Raw genomic sequence first — 8,440 nt, 5'->3', positions numbered from 1 at the left:
TACTATTTTTGCTGGATTTATCTGCAGACAGTTTTAGACGGCTGAGGATAAATGCAAGTCATGAGCAAGCAATGATCATTTGGCCAACCACTTGAAAATGTATTAATTATTGGTTCAGTTTTGTTACTCAGAGACTATGGGATATAAATATGCTCCTTATTTTCAGAATGAACTCACTGCTTCAGTTCTTCCACATTGTTGCCTTTAATTAGAGTTTCTAATCAATCATCTCTGTGTATTGTTCCACATCCAGAAGTCCATGTTAATAACACGTCTGCTTACTTATAAGAATTTGGTGGAAAGTTTAATTTCAGGATGTGGATCTATCTGGCCTTGCCAACTGTAGAACTACAGAGGGTAAGTTGGTGGTAAAGGGAACACCATCTGTTTCTGAGAATTTAGTTGATGTCTGCATGATGAACAGGAACTCAATTGCAAGACTGAAGAGCCAAGATGGAAAACAAAAAAGTGAAGAGTTTATTGGGTCTTCTGTCTTATCATGAGCACAGTTTTCACAAGATGGATCAACATCATAACCAATGAGCAAAAGGTTTACATTATTCACCTAGTCACTTGGAAGAAATCACGTTCCATACATTTGCCTTTTCTTTCTTCCTCTTTGCTAACAACCAGTTGTTAAAAGGAACTGTATTCTTTCTGCCTAAACATATATTTCTTCAAAAGTAATAACCTGTGGATCCATTCATGTTGAATCAACAATTTACCAGCGTTCTCTAAGTCAACAGGACTCTTTATCAAGAGTTCTTACCCATTTCACCACCAAGGCCTTGTTTTAGGCCAACCATCTCCCTGGAGTTTATTTTTAAATATTTTCACTGGAAGATTCACTTCAGTAATAGTTTTTCCATTCTTATTAAGCAAAGGCATTTGGGCCATCATTCTAAGTAAACAAATAAACTGTTATTACAGTGAATTCTAGCCACAAGCAGAGATATTTGATGTTTATTTAGTCTGGACCACCAGCATGTATAGAATAAATAGGTCAAGTGGGGAGAAATTAAGTGCTTTGTTGTTGTTTGAAGGCAACTTGACTATTAAAAAAAAAAAATCTAACCTAACAAGTTTAATACTGATTTATCACAGATAGGCACTATATTTGCACACCCTAACTTCGTCCCAAAAACTTATACCCAGAGAAAGAGCCACAAACTCGTCTTAATAATTATTCATCCATAAATTGCAATGGTTTCCTGGTGCTGACAGATGGAGAAATATGTGCTCTGGGTGGCCTCTCTGAAGTTTGGCAGTAGATGAGCATGATCTCATGCAACAAGGATAGAATATTCTCCAGTTCTCTTGGCAGAAGGTGACGATGACTGTAAAGGAGATTAAGCTTCTAAGCAATATTTCCTTCTGAAAACCTTCTTTAGGTATTTTTATAAAGAAATAGCACTCCTAAATGAAACCTGCTGTGAACTGAGAGCATATATTGCTGTCAAACAAGGATATTCTAGATTCTAGGTGTTAGACACAAGCTGTGAAATATATGGACCTGAATAAAAATGAATAGAAACTAATTAATCATTTCTTAAACTAATCCAAACAAAAGTTCTGACATAATGTTTACAGATACCACTCAGTCATTCACTTTTTTTTTTTTTTTTTTTTTTTTTTTTTTTTTGAGCTTTTTAACATATTTATTTATTTACTTACAGTTTCATACATACATAATAATGATCTAAGTGTTTGTTCCTCTGACTTTGTTAGGAACTGGCATCAGAATAGTACTAGCTTCATTTTCTGCTTTAAGCTGCTTTCTGTAATGCAATTACATATTTTTTAAAGATTTAACAAAACTAGCTTAAAGACTGGGAATGCTAATACCTTCCCCCCTGGCGACTTTAAATTTCTTCAGCCAAAATTAGAACTCAAAATACCAATAATTCAAATAGTAAATCAGACAAAAGCAAACTACTCTTTCAAATAAAAATAATGAATAATACTTAATAACAACAAAAATAATTCAAAAATAATATATTAAAATTTACCCCAACTTCATTCTTGCCAATTTTAGTATGGAAATCAAGCTTTATAAGATTTTGACCAATCTAGCTGGTGTAGCCACTGGAGCCAGGGACCACAAGTTACCATTTGTAAAATCGTGAGGTTGAGAGAATACAGTATGGTTAGTAGATAATTATCTTAACAATGAAAGCAGTGACTCTATTGAGTTACATTTCTTTCCAGATTACATAGCAAAATCCAAAAGTGGGGAAAAAATCTACTTGACCTTATTCATATGTTGAGTTAGTGCTCAACTAAGGAATTGGAAGTCATTCACTTTTATTGCCTTGTTCTCTTAATAATCTAGCACTGAGGATCTTGCCAAATATGGGTATTTTGGTTCCAATGATCTGCTTAGAAACAGTTCTTTTTAATGGAATCTGCATCATCAAGGGCACAGTTGACATCCTATGTAACTCCTTAATTTAATTTGAAGGAAACACTGACATCAACCTTGGACCAGTACCCAAACTAGAGCATGTTCAAATTATTAAAGAGGTTTAATCCACTCCCCACCTCCATCTTCCCTGAACTTTATCGTATTGAAACCAAACTCCCAAGGATGGCAAGTGGGTTTCAACTCACATTTCAATTCAAACGGAATAGTGGCTGCCTGGAGAGCCATGTGAAGGAGGATTCTGAGCTCATATCAGTAGAAATGAAGATTGTAATTAGCAACATCTGCCTTGGAGGGGGAGCAGTAGAAACAACTAGAGGATGAAGTTCTGGAGCCTAAGGATGTTTAACAGAGAAAAGAAATCTCAGGTGAGTCATGGTCTCTTTTCCAAATGCTTGAAGGGCAGCCATGTGAAAAAGAGACTCAAGTCATTCTAAAGCACCAAATTAGTAGCAATAAGTGAAATCACAAACTCCATGTAACAAAGAAATCTTAAATAATTTTAAAAGCCCAAAATGGAACATAATCTCTTGAGAGGGAGAGTTATTCCCAAGACTTAGGAATGCTCAAGCAGGTGTATGGATAGCTTAGAAAGAATTCCAGCAGGTGAGAGAAGTTAGAATAAATAATTTTTTAGGGAGTCCTTGCCAAAATGAAACGTATCAAAGGCGTTAGTGCCATATAGTGGAAACCAGTTGGTTGCCCTGAAAGGTTAGTTATATGCTCAGTTAATGTGCCATCAGCAATCAGGATCTTTGCCACAGAGTGAAGGAGATGGGGAGAAAATCACATAAGACAGAGATGAAAGTTGTGTAGTCAGAAGAAAAAAGCCTTCTTGATTATGCTGTGGACTTTCTGAAGTCTTTAATTCTCCCTCTAGCCCATCTTCAAACTGGCATGTGGGACGTACAGTAGACGGATGGCAATGCTCATCAGGAGAAGCACACACATATATCTTGCGGGTTGATTTTTTTATTTGCCAGCTCAAGAGGAGCAGGGAGATTTATTTGGAAGGATGGTAATGAAGGTGGGGAAGCTCTCGTTGGACTGCAGTTTCTGTTTCCAACATGTTATTCTCACTTTTTTCTCTTCTTAATGCTGCGTTGCTCTCTTTATTTCTGCTTATTTTTCTTTAAAGAGAGGATATTTTTGGTATAATAAGCCAGTGACTTGAGAAAGGATGGTAGTAAAGATGTGGGACCATAGAATTTCTATGTGTAATTTTTGCTGAGATATTTCAAATGTTTTAATTACACTCCACTTTTTAAAATTATACATGCATACATTTATCTATACACAATTATACACCATTTGAAAATAAATTGATTTCTTTATCCCCAAATGAGATTTCATGTTCCTTTTCTTGCTGTCTTGTTTTTGCTCTGCCTTATAAGAATGAAATCATTCACTAACGATGGAAAAAAAAAATCACTTTCTTCCTTCCTAACAGTGGCACAAGGAAATGGGCTGACTTGGCTAGACCCTAAAAAATACAGCAAAAGAGATCACCATCACCATCCTGATCTGAGCCGAGGAATGGAATTGGTCACTAAAAGGAAGAAGTAGATTGATAAACTCTTGGCTTCCAGAATGCTGTTTCCTGCCAAGGAGACAAGGTCATGGCCTTTGGAGGACTGTTAGAAACCAGCACCAGGACCATCATTCTAAGGCAGCAACTAAGAGCCTGAGCTGCAGACTCATACTAGACCTGAGTCCAATCCCAACTTAGAAAATGCTATTTTCTATATGACATTCATTTACTTACTTATCCTGTCTTAATTTCGTCATCTGAAAATGGAGATAATAAATCCTAGCCTCACATGACTTTGGAAATATTAATTAGAATAATTATGAGCACACCAGGCAAATCATGTTTAATTATAGAATATTATTGATTTTCAATGTAAATATTGAGTCAAAGGGCCATATGGATAAGTACATCCAAATGCATTTTGAATGCCAAAAATCAGTTGTAGCTGGTTGAAATTTTGTAGAACAAATTTTTGATGATATAGGTGATTGTTATTCACCTTCTGATTTACCCTTAAGTTTGACATCTCTCTGCCAAGGCTTGTCTTTTATTTTTCTTATTTCTGCAGTAGAATATTATCAAAATACAGGATCAGGAATTTTGGAATGTTACTCGTGTTTGTAAAGCTTCAGTTATGAAAACTAAAATGACAATGTAATTACCTATAGGTTTTCACTTTATGAGATTACCCTGAACGTTTTGTTTATGTATGAAATTTAAACCTTACTATTGTGGCACAAGAAGTCACATGTCAAAAGACAGGTATGTACCAAATTTTCTTTTACAGGCAGTTTGAAATCACGAATGCATATACCACTGAAAATAACTCTATATTATTTATTGTGGTTTGGTGTCCAGGGCAGTCCACAAAAAGCTATCCAACTCATATCCTACTTTCTCTAAAACAGGAATAACATTTTAGAAATAAAGGACCACATTTCATAGTATTTCTGTGAGAAAGAAAAATGAGTTTGGAGACTCAAAGTGGGGCAATAGAAATAGATCTTCCAGCTGCCTTACTCCCATTTTCATTCTAAACAAGTGGTGGCGACTTCTGAGGCCTTTAGTAGGGTGATAGCAGAAGATTTAAGACAGGAAGCCAGTTAGTGGGAGAGGAGGAAGATAGGGGTGACAGGAAAATATGGGCGTGGAAAGCCATAGCTGTATGTCTTTGTTTCAAGCTGTTGCCCTTTTTTCTTTTCAGTTATCCTCAGAGAGTACTCTGGCAATAAAAATAATAATAATAACAATGATCATTTATTGAGAGCTTGCTGAATTAGAGGCATAGTCTTAAGCGATTTTTAACAAGCAGTCGGTCCTCTTAATAACCCAGAGAGGAAAGTATTACTATTCTAATTCTTATAGATGAGAAAACTGAGGCTTGGGGAGGTTAAGAAATGTTGCCAAGATCATGCACAGAGTTAAGTGACAGAGCCACCTGAAACTGCCATTAGAGTTACCCAAACTGCCAGCCAAAGGTAGAACCCAGCTCTGGTTGTGCTTTGGATGGTTTTCACAATGTTTTGACAATTGAAATCTCGGCCAACACCTAAAAATAGAGAATTTCAGGGAAGTATTTCCAGCTTCCCTTAAAACGTCGATAGTTTGAAGTCACTGGGTCGGCATTCTCACAGGCAGCGTCAGGTGGACCCGAGGGCTAGCCATCATCTGCAGAGAGAACAGGTGCTCTCCAGGGCTTTGGTTTTTGTTTGCCCCCCATCCCCTTTCACCCTCACTGGGCTAATCGTAAACAGAGCACAATGTACATACAGGAAGGTGCGCAGTTCACGAAAAAGAAAGTTCATTGAAATTCTCACAAATGAAACATGAATGTATTCATAACCTAAGTCAAGAAATAGAACATTACCAGCACCTACCTCTCCAGAAGACCCCTGTGTTCCCTCACAGTTACTATGACTTCATCCCAGATCACCACAGATTCACTTTGTCTGTTTTTTTACCTTAAATAAATGGACAGATTTATTTGCATGTATGTTGTATGTCTGGTGGGTTTTACTCAACATTATATTTATGAGATTCTTCTATGTTGTTGAGAGTAGCAGTAGCGTTAATTTTTATTATATTTTATTTTATGATTATACCTCAATTTATTTATCCTTTGTACTGTTCGTAGCCTTTTGGGTTGTTGCCAATTTTTTTGGCTGTTACAAACAGTGTTTTCATTGGTATCGTCTATCTATCTTTTAGTGAGTATATATATACACATCTCTCTCAGACGTACGTAGGAGAGGAATTACCAGGTGACAGGATAGACATATGTTAAGCTTTTGTAGCTACAGCCCAATAGTTTCCCAAAGATATTGTAACAATTTATATTCCTACCAACTTACTGGCTGAGAGTTACAGTAGAGTCATATATATTTTTTCTTTTTTTAGAGTCACATTTTTTGATTCCCATTCTTTTAAAATTTCACTATTATAATGAGTATGTACTGGCTTTTCTTTGTGTTTTTTTAAAACAATTTCATCATTAGGCTATAAATAATGTCCCATAAAATTCATTCAGTTAACATGTACAATTCAATGGTTTTGGTATATTTACAGAGCTGTTCAACCATCACCATAATGTAGTTTTAGAATATTTAAAAAGAAAATTTATAAAGAAAGTTTCTCCTAAAAGTAACTCACACCCATTAGCAGTCAATCTCCATACCCCTTCCCACTCCTAGGCAACCACTAATATTTCTGTCTCTATACATTTGCCTATTCTGAACCTTTCATATAAACATACCACAATTTGTTTCTCCACTCATCAGTAGATGGACATTTGACTTGTTTCTAAACTTCAAGGCTGTACTGTGAACATTTTGTATATACCTGTTGGTGAACATGTGTACACATTTCTTTTAGATATATGTAGGAGAGGAATTGCTGGGTCACAAAATACTCATGTGGTAAGTTTCTAGTGGCTGTATACAGTTTAACAAAGATATGGTATAAACTTATATTTCTACCAGTTTACCAGGTGAGAGTTACAGTTGTGTTATATTTTGGTATTGTCATTCTTTTATTTTTTATTTTTTTATAAAATTATTTTTTTAAGAGAGCAGTTTTAGCAAAATCGAAAGAAAGGTACAGAGATTTCCCATATGCTCCCTGACCTCACACATGCACAGCCTCTCATATTATCAACTTCCCCCACCAAAGTGGTACATTTGTTATAATTGATGAACCTACACTGACATATCATAATCAGCCAAAGTCCACAGTTTACATTAGGGCTCACTCTTTGTTTTGTACATTGTATGGGTTTGAACAAATTGATAATGACATGTATTCATTATTATAATGTCACACAGAGTATTTTCACTGTCCTAAAAATTCTCTGTGCTCTGCCTTTTCATCCCTCCCTCTCAGCCTTATGCTTGGCAATCACTGATTTTTTTACTGTCTCCATAATTTTGCATTTTCCAGAATGTCAAATAGTTGGAATCACATAGTACATATCCTTTTGGCTTCTTTCATTGAGTAATATGTGTTTAAGGTTCTTCATTTTGTTTTCACAGCTTGATAGCTCATTTCTTTTTTTTAGCACTGAATAATTTTCCATTGTCTTGATGTACCACAGTTTATCTCTCCAATCACCTACTGAAGGGCAACTTGGTTGCTTCCAAGTTTTGGTAATTATGAAAAAAGCTGTTATAAATATCCGTGCATAAGGTTTTGTCTAGACATAAGTTTTCAGTTCCTCTGAGTAAATACTAAGGAGCACAGTTGCCATATTATATGGTAAGAGTATGTTTTGTAAGAAACTGCAAAACTGTCTTTCAAAGTGACTGTACCGCTTTGTATTCCACCACCGATAAATGAGAATCCTTCTTGCTCAACATCCTCACCAGCATTTGGTGTTGTCAGAGTTTTGAATTTTGGGCATTCTAATAGGTGTGTCGTGGTACCTCGTTGTTTTAATTTTTATTTCCCTGATGACATATGTGGTACATTTTTTATATGCTTATTTCATATGCTTCATATGTTTATTTGCCACCTGTATATCTTCTTTGGTGAAGTGTTTGTGAAGGTCTTTGACCCATTTTTATAATTAGTTTGTTTGTTGTCTTACTGTTGAGTTTAAAAGAGTTCTTTCTAACAGTTCTTTATCAGAAGTGTCTTTTGCAAATATTTTCTCCCAGTTTGTGGCTTGTCTTCTCATTCTCTTGACATTGTCTTTCACACGGCAGAAGTTTTAAATTTTAATGAAGTCCATCTTATCAATTATTTTTTTCATGAATTGTGTCCTTGATATTGTATTTACAAAGTCATCAACATACAGAAGGTCATCTAGGTTTTCTCCTATGTTATCTTCTAGGAGTTTTATAGTTTTACATTTAGGTCTGTGATCTGTTTTAAGTTAATTTTTATGAAAGGTGTAGGTTTGTGTCTAGATTCTTTTTTTTTTTGCATGTGGATGTCTAGTTGTTCCAACACCATTTGTTGAAAACACTATCTTTGTTCCATTGTGTTGCCTT

Source organism: Balaenoptera physalus (genome assembly GCF_965194825.1).
Source record: "Balaenoptera physalus genome assembly, chromosome: 1".
NCBI classification, from domain to species: domain Eukaryota; kingdom Metazoa; phylum Chordata; class Mammalia; order Artiodactyla; family Balaenopteridae; genus Balaenoptera; species Balaenoptera physalus.
This window is presented reverse-complemented; position numbering follows the sequence as displayed.